General features: G+C 42.5%; 1 protein-coding gene and 1 long non-coding RNA gene across 2 annotated transcripts in view; both read left to right on the forward strand.

Moving 5' to 3' along the window:
• The first annotated feature begins 1,178 nt into the window (after positions 1-1,178).
• LOC133540013 (gasdermin-E-like) overlaps positions 1,179-18,149 on the forward strand; it is a 48,852-nt gene continuing 31,881 nt past the window's right edge. Inside the window, exon 1 of the mRNA XM_061882462.1 lies at positions 1,179-1,349. The gene's annotated coding sequence lies outside the window, so the exon portion shown is untranslated. The remainder of the gene's footprint in view (positions 1,350-18,149) is intronic.
• LOC133540012 (uncharacterized) lies at positions 4,811-13,347 on the forward strand. The gene is made up of 2 exons (XR_009803524.1): positions 4,811-5,754; positions 12,975-13,347. It is a non-coding gene; the product is annotated as an uncharacterized LOC133540012 (long non-coding RNA).

The following is an 18,149-nucleotide window of genomic DNA, read 5'->3' on the forward strand; positions in this document are numbered from 1 at the left end:
TAGTAATGTCCAAAAACATAACGGAGACGAAGCAGAAGAACAAGGATTGGGGTGGAGGTCTTCTTTGTGTCATTTGAATATTGAAGTTATCAAATAAACGTCCTAAAAATTAAAATGGGGAATTTTGCCTATTGTTCACAATCATGAGCGACAAGAAAACAAAAGTTTAATCAATTCATGGTAAACTGGTGAAGGGTGCTCATTGTGTCATTTGAATATTGAAGCCAGATGAGGTGGTTTGGGCATCTGGTCAGGAGGCCACCCGAACGCCTCCCTAGGGTGGTGTTTAGGGCACATCCAACCGGTAGGAGGCCACGGGGAAGACCCAGGACACGTTGGGAAGACTATGTCTCCCGGCTAGCCTGGGAACGCCTCGGGATCCCCCGCGGAGAGTTAGACGAAGTGGCTGGGGAGAGGGAAGTCTGGGCTTCCCTGCTTAGGCTGCTGCCCCCGCGACCCGACCTCGGATAAGCGGAAGAAAGCGGATGGATGGATGGAAGTTATCAAATAAACGTCAAGAAAATTAAAATGGGGGAATTTTGCCTATTGTTCACAATAACGAGCGACAAGAAGACAAAAGTTTATTCAATTCATGGTAAACTGGTGGGGGGTGCTGTTTGTCTCATTTGAATATTGAAGTTATTAAATAAGCGTCATAAAAATTAAAATGGGGGAATTTTGCCTATTGATCACAATCATGAGAGACAAAAAGACAAAAGTTTTTTCAATTCATGATAAACTGGTGGGGGTGTTTCTTGTGTCACTTGAATATTGAAGTTATCAAATGAACGTCATAATAATTAAAATGGGGTAATTTTGCCTATTGTTCACAATCATGAGCAACAAGAAGACAAAAGTTTAATCAATTCATGACAGACTGGTGGGGGTGCTGTTTGTCTCATTTGAATATTGAAGTTATCAAAAAAAGTCATACAAAATTATAATGGGTGAATTTTGCCTATTGTTCACAATCATGAGAGACAAGAAGACAATTTTTTTTAATTTTTCCCCCCCTTTTTAATGTATAAGAATCAACTCTTTTTCCGTGCCTAGCAAAGCAGCTAATGTGAGCTAGCATTTCTCAATTTGTTCGCGGTCTTTTTGAAGGAGTCACCTCTTTCCGTACTACAGATTTGACGCGGGGGCTGCTGGGTAATGTAGTCCTAACCCTGTCAGTGGGGGCGGAGGCAGATTCGGGTTACGTTGGCTGGCCAAGTTGAAAGCGTCCCATTCACTTGTTTCCTCGCCATCGCGCCGCTGACATTTTTCAATACTTCCAGTAAGAACCAACTTTATCCTTCGCCACACCCGAGAAGAAGGTTTCACCAGCGGCGCCGGTCAAACTCCCTGTAAGTAGGTCTTTACTCGCTTGTCTGGGAGGGAAACTGGCACCGGAGCACGTCCTACGACACCCGAATGTGCTTACAAGACGCAGCCTTGGGGTTTATGACGGACTTTTAATTCCATTTTGAAATATCCGAGTCATGAGTCTTGTGGGCACGCGCATACTTGGAAGCAGGGGGCTGCCGGAAAACGGACGCGCGCATTGGCACGTGCGTGTGCGTGCGCGTGTTGCTGCTAATTGGTTCCAACTGGAAATTCCTTTTTTACAAACCGAATCTTTTCCTTAAAAAAACATACATTTACTTGTACATTTACAAGTAATCAAAATCAAAAGGGGTCCACAAAAAGTTGTGGAAGCCGCACATTGTTCAAAAGTATAAAAAGGTGTCAAAGGAAGTGCTTTTTGTTGCACCCATTAACGTATTTATATATTTTTTTGTATTTGGAAGTAAATGTATGTTTTTTTACAAGTAAATGTATGTTTTTTTAAGGAAAAGATTCGGTTTGTAAACTTGTACATTTACTTGTACATTTACAAGTAAATGGGCGATATGGCCTTTTATTAATATCTCGATATTTTTAAGCCATATCACGATACACCGGGCCTGGGCAAATTAAGGCCTGGGGGCCACATGCGGCCCGTTAAGCTTTTCAATCTGGCCCACCGGACATTCCCTAATATTTTTTTTAGATCTTTAATATGGAAAGTGTAGCTGCCATTATGATGTGCCGTGATGTTTTCTAATGACCGTAAGTCTTCAACTATACAAAGTATTTCAATGGTTGGAATCTGCGCTTATGGATGATATTTGGGTTACTATAGTAGTCTAATTAGTTAGTATGGTAATCAACGTCACAGCAGCTCAGACGAGGCACCAAGCAGTGTGGGCGGGAAGCGTTTCCACAGACGCGGAAGGAGCTTTTCACAACAAAGTTCTAAAGCTTATTGATGTATCAGATTGTGTGCGGGTTTATTTTGTACCCTTTGTTCATATTTCACTGTTTGTTGAATTTTTGTTGCGTTTCAATTGATTGTGAAATATGTCAATCGAAAGGGGGTGTGACTTTCATATTTAGTGTTTTATCGTTCATAGAAAAATATAAAATTCCATTACGTTTTTTAAAGGCCTACTGAAATGAGATTTCCTTATTTAAACGGGGATAGCAGGTCCATACTTGATCATTTCGCAATATTCCCATAGTTTTGCTGAAAGGATTTAGTAGAAACATCCACGATAAAGTTCGCAACTGGATAAAAGCCCTGCCTTTACCGGAAGTCGCAGACGATGACGTCCCAAGTGTGGGGGCTCCTCACATATTAACATTGGTTTTAATGGGAGCCTCCAACAAAAAGAGCTATTCGGACCGAGAAAACGACAATTTCCCCATTAATTTGAGTGAGGATGAAAGATTCGTGTTTGAAGATATTGATAGCGACGGACTAGAAAGAAAAAAAAACATGATTGCATTGAGACGGATTCTGATGTTTTTAGAGACATTTACTAGCATAATTATGGGAAATTCCTTATCTTTCTATTGTGTTGCTAGTGTTTTAGTGAGTTTAACAGTACCTGATATTCGGAAGTGCACGTCCACGGCCGGGTGTTGACGCGTAGTGTCTCAGGGATCTCCGATAAGAAGCGACTTTTTAACCACAAGTTTCTCACCGAAACCTGCTGGTTGACATTCGGTTGGGATCCATGTCCACTCTGATCCATAGTAAAGTTTCACCTCCGTGAATTTTAAACAAGGAATCACCGTGTGTTTGTGTGGCTAAAGGCTAAAGCTTCCCAACTCCGTCTTTCTACTTTGACTTCTCCAAAATGAATTGAACAAATTGCAAAAGATTCAGCAACACAGATCTCCAAAATACTGTGTAATTATGCCGTTAAAGCAGACGACTTTGAGCTGTGTTTGTGCGCAGCGCTTATACTTCCTAAAAACCCGTGACGCCTTGCGTACACATCATCATTATGCGACGTTTTCAAGAAAAAACTCCCGGGAAATTTAAAATGGCAATTTAGTAAACTAAAAAGGCCGTATTGGCATGTGTTGCAATGGTAATACTTCATTATTGATGTATAAACTATGAGACTGCGTGGTGGGAAGTAGTGGGTTTCAGTAGGTCTTTAAGGTGGTCTGTCATAACGTTTTTAGCATTCCATCAGACATTATTGTGAAGCTTTGTATTAGTGTCCCTAAAAATTGATGTACCGCCCCCCAGACAAATTTTTTTCTCTAAATGTGGCCCCCGAGTCCAAATAATTGCCCAGGCCTGCGATATACGATCTATATCTCGATATTTTGCCTTAGCCTAGACTAAACACTTTATATATATAATCACAAGCAGTATGATGATTCTATGTGTCTTCATCAAAACATTCCTGTTAATACTGCATTAATATATGCTCCTTTTAAACTTTCATGCAGAGAGGGAAATCACAATTAAGTCAATTTTCCAAAACTGTACTTATTATACAGTTATTAAGCAGTGGCACAAACATTCATGTCATTTCAAAACAGAAAGTGCAAGATTGTCAGAGACATTTTAAAACAAGCTATTAGTGCACTTATGGGCACTCAATTAAAGTGCACTTTTTTTACAGAACGCCAACACAATAGTTTAAAACAAATAAAGTACACTTTTGTGCATGATGTCACACAAGATATTTCAATAACTGTCAAATTAAAATGAGCCGCGTAAAAGGAAATCAAACAGTGTAAGTTCTTCGCTATGTGTTAGGTTACTTGGGACGTTATTAAATTCTGTTATTGACTATTTTTTCATACGATCTGGAAATGGTTGCTTCTGCATTTTGTGGGTATGGCACTGAACGGAGATGTTGACATGCAGTTTCAAGCAGTCTTCATTCTCTAGCGGGGGACTTTTCAAATGATGCTACAAATTTAGCAGTAGGTGCTACTTTTTGTAACAACGCTTTTGCCGCATACTTGTTCCCGCTTGAAGCCAAACCACCGCCAGGCGATAGCCCCCATGTTGTTTTTCTTAGAATTAATTATTCCTTCATTTGTTACCAGATTGGCACCTTCTTTCTCTTGTATTACCACTCCGCTAGCATCACAGCTAATGTTAACCATGCTGCTACGTCTCATGCGAGGGTGCATGACGCGACAGTATGTGACGTATGTAAGAAGGTGTGCTTGTCTGTGAGAAGGAAGGACAGGAAATAGTGAGAAGAGCCTGTAGTGTAATGCCAACAGCTAAAAACAACTGCGTTAGAACGTACAGATACAAACCCGCGATATATCGAGTATATCGATATATCGCCCAGGCCTATGTACAAGTTGCATACACCCATGCACATAATCATGTTTCATCAAACATATATTAACATTTTTGACCTAGGATAAGACATGGCTCATTGACAAAGCTTAACCTATTGTTACTATAACATTTTTCGATATTCATTTTTTATCTGTAGTTATCATTACGTATATGTGTAGCAGGTATACAACTTATATTGTATGCATTCCACCAAAAATCCCTCACGTTTTATTTGATTTCTCTATAATATCCATTGTCACTTTTATTTTATCAGTTTTTTAGGAAATAGTTCGTTTTGGGAGAATTTGTCATTTTATTTTGAAATCCTACCTTCTTCCGGAAGTGACATTGAGTCCTCACTCGTTGCTGAGACATGCGTGAGGAAGTAAGTGTTTCTCTCTGCTCTAGTGTTTTTAAAGTGTTTGGCTGTGAAACGAGATTATAATGTGCTCTGTTGTTGCTGATATGGTTATGTACACTTGTTCTACTCATAGTTTGAGTGTTTTAGCAAACTTTTTGCTGGTGTACTGCTCGGTGGCGTTTCTCGCTCACACACACACAGTGGCTGCGGCATTTCATTGAAGTTTTCCCTCCATTTTAGATTGGTTTGCTGCTGAGTCCTGTGTTAACGCTGCCGCACTGTTTCCTGTATATTTCATACAGGTATGTTTCTGTTGCTCCCAAAACTTTATTCTATTTTTCTGTACTGTTATATTTATTATTTATTTTCCTATTGTATAAATCATTTCACGGTGGTGTATTCATTTTCAGTGTATTTGTAAATGTGATGTATAGGTTTTGTGATAAATGTGAATGTTTCATATAACATTTTTGTTCATTTAAACTCTCTCGTTGCTGAGACATGCGTGAGGAAATTGGTTTGCTGCTGAGTCCTGTGTTAACGCTGCCGCACTGTTTCCTGTATATTTCATACAGGTAAAAATAAATACGCCACCTGTTTCGGCTAAAGGCAACCACAGAGTCCTCTTATCTTCGAAGCAACTACACAACGCAGACTCGAACCGGTTACATTGGTGCCGTGACCCGGATGACATCGTGGATCAACACCAGTTTGATCACCGGAGGTTGTTGAACGTCAGTCACAACAACAACAACAAATTAAGGTTTCTTAAAGAGGGTTTCATTGAAGTGACTTTGTCCCAGTAAAAAGGGAGATTTGGTATTATTTATCTTTATTTACAAAGAATGGAAAGTTAAAAAGGAATTTTTTTTTGTAAAAAAAAAAAAAAAAAAAAAAAAAGAAAGAAGTGTCAAGTGAAAGATAAGAAGAGAAAAAAAAAACACTTTCCATTTATTAATGTAATTCAATGGTTATATATATATTTGTTTTACTTTTGTTGACATTAACCAAACTATTTTGATAAGAAAAGATGGAATCCAATTTTGTCAATGGGACATCTGTCCGAACTGTTGATTCTGGTTTCGGGAGGGGGGCACAGCTGTTTAATACTCCAATTTCTGGTTTTGGGAGGGGGGCACATATGTTTAATTCTCACGTTGCTGGTTTTGGGAGGGGGGCGCGGCTGTCTGAATCTTCAGTCCCAAGTGCAGGTGTTGTGGGATCACCAGCTCTCAGCTCCACCCATTCAGTTAATGCCCCAGGCAATGTAGCTTCCCCAGCTTTTACTCCCACCTGTCTACCTGTTCACACACCCATTACCCATGGACCGACTTTTTCTCTTTCAACCATCCCAGACAGGAGTGACCCAGCTTTGAGTGACCTCATCACACACATCGCCCAGCAAGTAGGACTATCTATATCAGCTCAGTTAAAGGGAGAGAGTCAGACGATTGAGGGGACTCAAGCACGAGTTCAGAACTCAGGTGCAGGCCAGTCGCTCGTTGACTCCACGCTTAACCTGACTGGTGTGAAATTAGTCATGCAGTCCGATGTGAGAGAGCCTCCTGTGTACAGAGGGGATGGGTCCGACAAGCTCTCGGTACATGAATGGGAAGAACTCATGGACACATACTTGAGAAAAAGGAACATACGTCTAGAAGAGCAACATCAGGAGATGTTGTCTAGATTGATGGGAAAAGCTAGAGACATTGTAAAGATAACACTCCGTAGCAATCCATCACTGATGCCTCATGAGAACCCAAAAGTTATTACTGACTTACTGAAACAGCATTTTAGTGGTGTGTCATGTTCCAGTATGCCTCTTGCAGACTTTTATAGCACTGTGCCTCTAGCAGGAGAGAACCCAGTCGAATACTGGATCCGCCTTAACAAAGCTGTTGATGCAGCCGAGGAGGGCTTGAGCAGGCAGGGGCGACATATTGATGATCCCCGTCGAGAGGTAACAATGATGTTTGTCAAATATTGTCCAGATCCCTCCCTTGCTGCAGTACTGCGGTTCAAAGCGCCAGATAAATGGACTGCTGGTGAAATACAGGAGCACGTTGACCGCTATCACATTGACATGAGAGAACAGCTGAACGCCAGAACAAACTGTCTTGCACCAGTAAAACATGTGGCCGCTCATATCCAAACACCTGTGTCTGAGGAAGTGTCTACACATAGCTACCCAGAGTTGCCTCCTGTCCAGACCGAAGTGAGTGCCAACTTTACTCCTCAGGTTGATGATAATTGTCTAAAGACTCTGATTGGCCTGCTTGACCGCACACTCGCCCAGAACAGCCAGGCGCTGGCTCTGAAAAATCAGCCAATGTACAGACAGCGCCCGTTTGACCAGTCACAGAGAAAACCCTGCAAGGTGTGCAAGTCTGTGGAACACACCACTCTAGTGCACTGCAGGCGGGACCACTTGTGTTTGTCTTGCTTTAACCCTGGCCATTTCAAGAGAGAATGTCCAAACTACACTCCCGTGCGGGAGGATCACATTAGACATCCACCTCAGGAGCAGCAAGGTTTAAACTAATTGACCCGCATTGGGAGGGGGGACGTGTGGGTGAGGACAATCAATCCCTCAAAAGTGACAGTAAATTAGAACAGTGCTATTTGGAAGTGTGCAGTGCAGCACCGGCTGGTGTGAAGATAATAGCACAGAACACGCATAGAGTTGAGCCATATGATGAACTATTTTACACTTCAGTCAATGTGAATAATATGTTCCAGATGCAAGGAATGCTTGATTCAGGTTCTATGGCCTGTACTTTCAGTGAAGAAGCAGAAGGAAAGATGCTGAGTGAAAAAATCTTGTTAGGACCAAGACCGATGACACAGGCAGTGGTTTTAATTGGGTGTGGAGGAAAACTCACTAAACCGAAGTGTATGTATGAGGTCGAACTGAAGGTGTATGGGATTAGCTGTATCGTTCCAGTTCTGGTGGTGCCAGGCCAGCGAGATGATCTCATCATCGGTACAAATGTGATCAAGTTTCTCATGCACCAGTTGAAGGCAAGTGATGATTACTGGCGTCTTATCTCTGTTTGCAGTCCCTTGTCATCCCCAGAGGGTGAACAATTCTTGGACCTCATGGCGAATACATCTCGTTGGAGGGGTGAGGAGTTACCAGAAAAGATAGGCACAGTCAAGCTCAAGCAGTCAGTAACTCTTTTAGCGATGCAAGAACACCTCGTCTGGGGCAAGTTGCCTAACGATACGGCTATGTCACCAGGAAGCACTGTGCTGGTTGAGCCGACCTCATCCAGGTCCATGCCACGTAACATCATGATTGGCCGTGTTGTGACACCTCTGTGGGGTGATAGGTGGGTCCCCATGAAGGTCACCAACTTGTCTGATAGACCAGTTACACTGAAGAGAAACTGTAAGCTTGCAGATGTGTCCCCTTGCTTAGCTGTGGAAGATTTTGAACTCCTCCAAGGCTCTTGTCAAATTGACAAAACTTTACTAGGCAAGCACCACACTCCAATAAGTCCTTCAGATCTCAAACAGAGACTACAAGATGTTGGTCTTGGCAAACTTGACATAGAGCACTGTCAGACTAGCTACTCAGGAAAGGAAAAGTTAGTGCGGCTGCTCGAATGTTACAACGATGTCTTCTCCAAGCACGAAATGGACTGTGGTGAAGCGAAGGGCTTTGTCCACCGCATTCGACTTACCGATGATCGGCCATTCCGCCTTCCTTACCGGAGAGTACCCCCCGCTCACTACCACAAGTTACGTCAAGTCTTGACAGAGATGGAGGAGCAAGGGATAATTCGGAAGTCTGTGAGTGACTATGCCTCACCGTTAGTGATGGTATGGAAAAAGGATGGAAACTTGAGGATTTGCACCGATTTCCGCTGGCTGAATGCGAGAACACTCAAGGACGCCCATCCCCTTCCACACCAGTCGGATTGCTTGGCTTCCTTGGGAGGGAATACCTACTTCAGTACCATGGACTTAACGTCCGGCTTCTACAACATCCCCATGGCTGAAGAGGACAAAAAATACACAGCCTTTACCACACCGCTAGGCCTGCATGAGTATAACAGGATGCCGCAAGGACTGTGCAATAGTCCGGCCTCTTTCATGCGCATGATGTTGTGTATATTTGGGGATCTGAATTTCAGTAGCCTGTTATGTTATCTAGATGACTTGCTCGTATTTGCAGCGACTGAAGAGGAGGCCCTACAGAGACTGGAGGTGGTATTCCAGCGCCTGCGACAGCACAACCTGAAGTTAAGTCCCAAAAAATGTCACCTGTTGCGATCGTCCGTCAAGTTTCTGGGTCACATCGTAGATGGAAGCGGAGTGGCCGTGGACCCTGCGAAGGTGGAGGTCATATCCAATATGTCAAGGTCTGATCTCATGGAGGATGACGGCTGTACACCTTCAGTGCGAAGGATCAAATCCTTTTTGGGCATGGTGTTCTTCTACCAGCATTTCATCCCCAACTGCTCTTCCATTGCCAAACCACTTTTTGCTCTGACTGCTGGTCAAAAGAGAAAAGGAAGGAAAAAAATAAATGGTAAGGCAGGAACATTCAGGAAACTCCAACCTGATGACTGGACTCCAGAGTGTGACGTCGCCTTTGTCAGTCTTAAAGAGAGGTTGCTGGACTGTGTGGTCCTCGCACATCCCGACTTCTCACGTCCCCTGATTCTGTCGACGGATGCTTCCTTGGACGGGCTCGGTGCAGTATTGTCACAAGTACCGGCTGGTGAAAGTAAAGCACGGCCCATAGCATTTGCAAGTAAGACCCTAAGCAGTTCTCAAAAAAATTATCCAGCTCATCGGCTCGAGTTTTTGGCGCTGAAGTGGAGTGTGTGTGAAAAATTCAGCCATTGGCTGAAGGGTAATTCCTTCACAGTATGGACCGACAACAATCCACTCACATACATAATGACCAAACCCAAACTCGATGCCTGCGAACAACGATGGGTTGCAAAGCTTGCTCCTTACACATTTAGTCTGAAGCACATCGCAGGAACCAAGAACAAAGTGGCTGACGCTCTCAGCAGGGACCCGTTTGCTAAGACCATTGGGAATAGACTTGTCTCAGAGTCCTACAGCAATCTGCTTGCCGAATCTGATGGATTTGAAGAACATGGAGTGCAGGATATCTTCCGTTTAAAAGTCCAGTGTCACCAGACGAAGAGGACGAAACGAGGTGCGACTCAATCCCGTTGCCCCCCATCTCTGGATGGCGACATTGTGAAGGCTGTTCTTGATTCTCACGACCACTGGGGTACAGCTGCAGAGTCCAGAGCGACAGAAATGGTTCAGTCCATTCAGAACCTTGTTTCACCGGGACACGACCTGCTACCTGTCTTTTCCGTGGAAGAGCTCCAGAAAAGTCAAGAGCTTGACCCAAGCATCTCTAGAGTCATGCCATTTATCAATCGGCAGAGGAGGCCCTCAAGGCGAGAGAAGGACGGTCTGGACACGAGTGCCCTAGTCCTTATCAGACAGTGGGAGAGGCTTAAAGTTATTGATGGGGTGCTCTACAGAGTCGCCAGAGATTCCATGAGCAAACAGAAGAGGCATCAGTTTGTGTTGCCCAAGAGCCTGATAGAAAAGGCCTTGCGCGGTGTGCATGACTTGGCCGGACATCAAGGGCAGGCAAGAACGATTCACCTGGCAAGACAACGCTTCTTTTGGCCTAGAATGGAGCATCAAATTAAGGACTACGTCAAGTGTTGTCAGCGGTGCATCCTGGCCAAGACACCAGAGCCTTCCGCCAGAGCTCCACTTGAGAGTATCAGGACCTCGGCTCCAATGGAACTTGTGTGCTTGGATTTCTGGAGCGCAGAGGATAGCAAGCAGCGTTCAGTGGACGTTCTTGTCCTGACGGATCACTTCACTAAGTTGGCCCATGCCTTTCCCTGTGCAAACCAACAGGCAAAGCAGGTTGCCAAAAAGTTATGGGATAACGTCTTCTGTGTATACGGGTTTCCAAGGCGCATCCACACAGATCAAGGAGCCAACTTTGAGAGTGAGCTCATTGCGGAACTGCTTAAACTATCAGGAGTCTCCAAGTCGCACACTACAGCCTACCACCCCATGGGGAACGGAGGGACCGAGAGATTTAACAGGACTCTTGGGAATATGTTGCGTTCGTTGCCACTGAAAGAGAAAGCTAAGTGGCCCCAGCAAATCCAAACCCTGACATTTGCATATAATGCAACGGTGCATGAAACAACTGGATACGCACCATTTCATCTCATGTTTGGGCGGGTTCCGAGGCTCCCCGTTGATGTGATGTTCAAACAGGTCCTACATGACTCGGTGGTCGTTGATTATAACGGCTATGTAACATCTCTTATGTCTTACCTCCATGAAGCGGCCAGTATCGCTCAAAGGCATGCTATCAAAGAACAAGACAAGCAAGCCAGAGGTTACAATCGGAAGGTCAAGGGGACTTACCTGAATGTGGGAGACCGAGTACTCCTCGCCAACAAAGGCGAAAAGGGAAAGAAGAAACTTGCAGACAAGTGGGAACCAACAGTCTACACTGTCATGGACAGCAACCCGCAGACTCATGTCTACAAGTTGGAAGATGACAAAGGGAAAACAAAGGTGGTACATCGTAACCTTATCCTGGACATCAGCTTTCTGCCCATGGAGTCTGCTGATGGAGACACTTCATTAACTGAGGACAGTCCTGATGATTCAGAGGACGAGTGTCAAATGGAGGATCTCATCAATTCTTTGGAGGGGGAGAGTTCGCAGGATAGGACGAGTGCATGGGTATTGAGCGGGGCTGAAGAATCCGCCAGTCATCAACCCAGTGACGAAGTGTCTAATGATGCTGCCCAGTCTGATATGGAGCAAGACTCTTCTGATACAGAGATAGAACAGTCAGTGACACCAAATTCAGTTTCAGTGATTGATGCCAGCAGTATCCGATCGTTTCAACCAGTCACATTGCGAGCAGTTGACACAGCAGACACAGTGTCAGGGGTTGCCACAGGCCATGTCCCAACTGTTATCCTTGACACAATGTTACCAGTTGGGGGACGGGGTCGAGTAAGCCGGTCATCCACACATAAAGGCAGTGTGTTTAGAACACGTGCTGGCAGGGTTGTTAAGAAGGTCAGCCGCCTAGTAGAGACAATGGCTCAGGTACCGATTTTCATGGGGGGTTCTTAAACTCATCTGGTTGGTAATCAGAGTGCCTTCTTGCCCTATTCTGTTCTGAAGAGTTGTACTATGTTTTTCTTTTTTTTCTGGGATATTGTGTCTATTGTGTTGTTGTTTGTATTTTGTTTTGCACTTTGCCACTGTAAGATGGTGCTTAATGTGTATCCTTGCAAGTGTGATTTAAGAGTAAAGTGGGCCGGGTAGTTTGGTGTACACGGCACCAGACGATTCTGGGAGGGACTAGGGCTTGCGCAACCCTTTGATTTCTCTAAACCTGTATGTCAGGTAGCTCTCAAGTTGAATATGAAGATTAGATCTCAATGTAAACCCGTGCGTATGGCCCAGTGTTACTGGTAATGTCCAGTCAGCTGCTCAGGATTTTGGTGTAATTCAGGAGGGGTGAATGTAGCAGGTATACAACTTATATTGTATGCATTCCACCAAAAATCCCTCACGTTTTATTTGATTTCTCTATAATATCCATTGTCACTTTTATTTTATCAGTTTTTTAGGAAATAGTTCGTTTTGGGAGAATTTGTCATTTTATTTTGAAATCCTACCTTCTTCCGGAAGTGACATTGAGTCCTCACTCGTTGCTGAGACATGCGTGAGGAAGTAAGTGTTTCTCTCTGCTCTAGTGTTTTTAAAGTGTTTGGCTGTGAAACGAGATTATAATGTGCTCTGTTGTTGCTGATATGGTTATGTACACTTGTTCTACTCATAGTTTGAGTGTTTTAGCAAACTTTTTGCTGGTGTACTGCTCGGTGGCGTTTCTCGCTCACACACACACAGTGGCTGCGGCATTTCATTGAAGTTTTCCCTCCATTTTAGATTGGTTTGCTGCTGAGTCCTGTGTTAACGCTGCCGCACTGTTTCCTGTATATTTCATACAGGTATGTTTCTGTTGCTCCCAAAACTTTATTCTATTTTTCTGTACTGTTATATTTATTATTTATTTTCCTATTGTATAAATCATTTCACGGTGGTGTATTCATTTTCAGTGTATTTGTAAATGTGATGTATAGGTTTTGTGATAAATGTGAATGTTTCATATAACATTTTTGTTCATTTAAACTCTCTCGTTGCTGAGACATGCGTGAGGAAATTGGTTTGCTGCTGAGTCCTGTGTTAACGCTGCCGCACTGTTTCCTGTATATTTCATACAGGTAAAAATAAATACGCCACCTGTTTCGGCTAAAGGCAACCACAGAGTCCTCTTATCTTCGAAGCAACTACACAACGCAGACTCGAACCGGTTACATATGTATTGTTGCATTCGAACAATAGAGGTAAATGATTGGTATTGTTCATTATCAATAGCACTATCTCTATTGGTATTTGTATTGCTCCATTTGTAGTGTAAATATGCTCATTGTCTTTTCTGTATTATTAATTGTTCCGCTAACTGCTTCTTTGCTATCACGTTTACTATCATATTTGTACATATCATATGTGCTGATGTTGCTCTATTGTTGTTGTTATTGTTGTGTTTGCTGTTGTTGTTTTTGTTTCTCTGTCTAATCCCCCTCTTGTCCCCACAATTTCCCCCTCTGTCTTCCTTTTTTTCCTCTTTTTATCCCCTCCTGCTCCGGCCCGGCTGCACCAAATGATAATATAAATACATTCAATAAAGTCAAATACAAATAAGGTAACAAGAGAAGTATCCTACACTTCTATTTTGTAAAGTAAATCTGAACAGCCGATATGTGCACTACATCAACTATATGATTTGCCTGAGAAGCTGGACAAGACAAAAAATATAATAATTATGAAATGTTTTTATACCGGTTCTGTTTGTCAACTAAACTTGCAATGTTCACCAAAACAGGTATTGCATGCTTTTACCAAATAAAAAAAGGATGATCAAATATTTACAAATATTTACATGTCAGCATAATCGCCAGGTCATGGCTCGGGATGCAACCAATATAGATTTTGACTGTTCAATTAAAGTCTGATTAATCATCACGGCTTCACGATTATTACGCACTGTAAATAAATACCTAGAAATTGCTTTTATGCATTACTGTCGGAAATAACAGTAATATTACATCATAATAGTAAATACAAACAAAAAATATTATTAATAATGTATACATTTACAAATTATTATGTGTATTAGTAGTGGTTAAAGCAGTGTTTTTCAACCACTGTGCCGCGTCACAGTCTGGTGTGCCGTGGGAGATTGTCTAATTTCACCTATTTGGGTTAAATATATTGTTTGCCAACAAGTAATTACAGTCTGTAAATTATTTGTTGTTGTGGAGTGTCGGTGCTGTCTAGAGCTCGGCAGAGTAAGTAGGTGGCAGTCAGTGCTAATTGCTTTGTAGATGTCGGAAACAGCGGGAGGCATAGTGCAGGTAAAATTGTGTCTAATGCTTAAACCAAAAATAAACAAAAGCTGAGTGTTACGACTGGTTGGCATAGTGATGCCAAATTGGTCCCTTCGTGGATGCGTCGGCATGAACACAGCAACGGTAAGTTTAAATGATTTATTACACTTAACAAAAACAGACTATGAACAAAAACACTGGAGCTAACAGATAAAAATAAACCAAGGGCGCTAGCATGAAAGCTAGGAATAGAAAATACTAAAACTATACTTGGCACGAAGCACACAAAAGAGTAAAGAAAAAACATTCAGCATGAAAGCTGGAATATCGAGTGGCTTAGCGTAAGAGCTAGCGAGAAAATACATACGGGTAGTAGACAGTCGTGAATGTTGCTCGAAGGCAAATTAGAGTCCCAGAAAGAATGACGAAAAGGGACGGGCTTAAATAGGTGAGTAATCAAAAAGTGACAGGTGTGCAGAAACCGTAATTAGCAGGTGGGATCAGTGAGGAACCATGGTGACTGACTAAACAGGAAGTAAGAGTGTAGAACAGTGATACAACAACTGGAAGTATAAAACATATGTGGTGATCCAAGTAGCGGATCGCAACACTGAGTGCCCCTAAGAAAAGGCATTGAAGCTTCGGGAAGGTTTTGCAGAATGAAACTACAAACCCTGTTTCCATATGAGTTGGGAAACTGTGCTAGATGTAAATATAAACGGAATACAATGATTTGCAAATAATTTTCAACCCATATTCAGTAGAATATGCTACAAAGACAACATATTTGATGTTCAAACTGATAAACATTTTTTTGTTGTTGCAAATAGTCATTAACTTTAGAATTTGATGCCAGCAACACGTGACAAAGAATTTTGGAAAGGTGGCAATAAATACTGATAAAGTTGAGGAATGCTCATCAAACACTTATATGGAACATCCCACAGGTGTACAGGCTAATTGGGAACAGTTGGGTGCCATGATTGGGTATAAAAGCAGCTTCCATGAAATGCTAAGTAATTAACAAACGATGATGGGGCGAAGGTCACCACTTTGTAAGCAAATTGTCGAACAGTTTTAGAACAACATTTCTCAACGAGCTATTGCAAGGAATTTAGGGATTTTACCATCTACGATCCGTAAAATCATCAAATAGTTCAGCGAATCTGGAGAAATCACTGCACGTAAGAGATGATATTACGGACTTTTGATCCCTCAGGCGGTACTGCATCAAAAATGTGTGTAAAGGATATCACCACATGGGCTCAGGAACACTTCATAAAATCACAGTAACTACAGTTGGTCGCTGCATCTGTAAGTGCAAGTTAAAACTCTACTGTGCAAAGCCAAACCCATTCATCAACAATATCCTGAAACGCCGCCACCTAAGATGGACTGATGCAAAGTGGAAAGGTGTTCTGTGGTCTGACGAGTCAACATTTCAAATTATATTTGGAAACAGAGGACGTGGTGTCCTCCAGAACAAAGAGGAAAACAACCATTCGGATTGTTATAGGCGCAAAGTTCAAAAGCCAGCTTCTGTGATGGTATGGGGGTGTATTAGTGCCCAAGGCATGGGTAACTTACACATCTGTGAAGGCACCATTAATGCGGAAAGGTCCATACAGGTTTTGGAGCAATATATGTTGTCATCCAAGCAACGTTATCATGGGCGCCCCTGCTTATTTCAGCAAGACAAGTGTTAAAACAGCGTGGCTTGGTAGTAAAAGAGTGCGGGTACTTTCCTGTCCCGCCTGCAGTCCAGACATGTCTCCCATCGAAAATGTGTGACACATTATATAGCGTAAAATACGACAGCGGAGACCCCGGACTGTTGAACGACTGAAACTTTACATAAAACAAGAATGGGAAAAAATTCCACTTTCAAAGCTTCAACAATTAGTTTCCTCAGTTCCCAAATGTTTATTGAGTGTTGTTAAAAGAAAAGGTGATGTAACACAGTGGTGAACATGTCCTTTCCCAACTACTTTGGCACTTGTTGCAGCCATGAAATTCTAAGTAAATTTTTATTTGCAAAAAAAAAAAAGTCTATGAGCATCAAATATCTTGTCTTTGTAGTGCATTCAATTGAATATGGGTTGAAAAGTATTTGCAAATCATTGTATTCCCTTTATATTTACATCTTACACAATTTCCAAACTCATATGGAAACGGGGTTTGTATAACTGAGCTGGCTACAAAGTAAACAAAACCAGAATGCTGGACGACAGCAAAGACTTACTGTGGAGCAAAGACGGCGTCCACAATGTACATCGGAACATGACATGACAATCAACAATGTCCCCACAGAGAAAGATAAAAACAACTGAAATCTTCTTGATTGCAAAAACAAAGTAGATGCGGGAAATATCGCTGAAAGGAAGACATGAAACTGCTACAGGAAAATACCAAAAAAAGAGAAAAAGCCACCAAAATAGGAGCGCATGACAAGAACTAAAACACTACACACAGGAAAACATCAAAAAACTCCAAATAAGTCATGGCGTGATGTGACAGGTGGTGACAGTACACCTACTTTGAGACAAGAGCTATATTGATGCATGGTCGGTTATGCTTTAAAGTCGTATCCAACAATTGCGATAACAACTTTTTAATGTCAACTGAGTTTAGTTTTTGAATGATTTCTGTTGGTGGTATGCCTCTGGATTTTTTCAACGCAAAAAAATGTGCCTTTGTCAAAAAAAGGTTGAAAAACACTGGGTTAGTGTGTCTGCCCTGAGATCGGTAGGTCGTGAGTTCAAACCCCGGCTGAGTCATACCAAAGACAATAAAAATATTACCCATTACCTCCCTGCTTGGCACTCAGCATCAAGGGTTGGAATTGGGGGTCAAATCACCAAAATGATTCCCGAGCGCGGCCACCGCTACTGCTCACTGCTCCCCTCACCTCCCAGGGGGAGATCAAGGGTGATGGGTCAAATGCAGAGGATAATCTCACCACACCTAGTGTGTGTGTGACTATCATTGGTACTTTTGAAAAAAAATAAGACTAAGCTCATCTTTATGATCCCCCAGGGAAAATACTGGAAAGTATACCAGGGTTTCCCACACATTCATTTATTTGTGGCGGCCCGCCACGAAAGAATTACCGCCGCCACAAATAAAAGATAAAAAATAAATAAATTAAAATAAATTTTTTTTGGGGGCTTTTGACTCGCTCGACCGCTCATAAAATCAATGGGACTCTGTCTGTGAATGGAGCTTGTAGTTACATATTATATAAATATGTAAATATTATATAAATATATGTATAAATATGTACATAATGTGTTGTAATTATATTCCAAATGCGCGTTCTTGGTCATTACCACCGCTGCCCCCCCTCATCCCCCCTGCATCCAGTAACAAGCGTGTCCGCAAATTTTTAAGACCACTAGGTGTCGGCAGAAAACACTTCAATGTAAAGACCGCATAAGTCCCGTCCACACAGATCATAATAAATATCGCGTTTTTACGTCAAATCCTTTCATTTTCTCAAAAATGGACATTGCGCCTTACAACCTGGCGCCCCTTAATGCCGTGTTTTTCAACCACTGTGCCGCGGCACACTTGTGTGCCGTGAGATACAGTCTGGTGTGCCGTGGGAGATTGTCTAATTCAATGTTTTTCAATCACTGTGCCGCGGCACACTAGTGTGCCGTTAGATATTGTC

The sequence above is a fragment of the Nerophis ophidion genome, linkage group LG21 (genome assembly GCF_033978795.1).
Source record: "Nerophis ophidion isolate RoL-2023_Sa linkage group LG21, RoL_Noph_v1.0, whole genome shotgun sequence".
In the NCBI taxonomy this organism is placed as follows: Eukaryota; Metazoa; Chordata; class Actinopteri; order Syngnathiformes; family Syngnathidae; genus Nerophis; species Nerophis ophidion.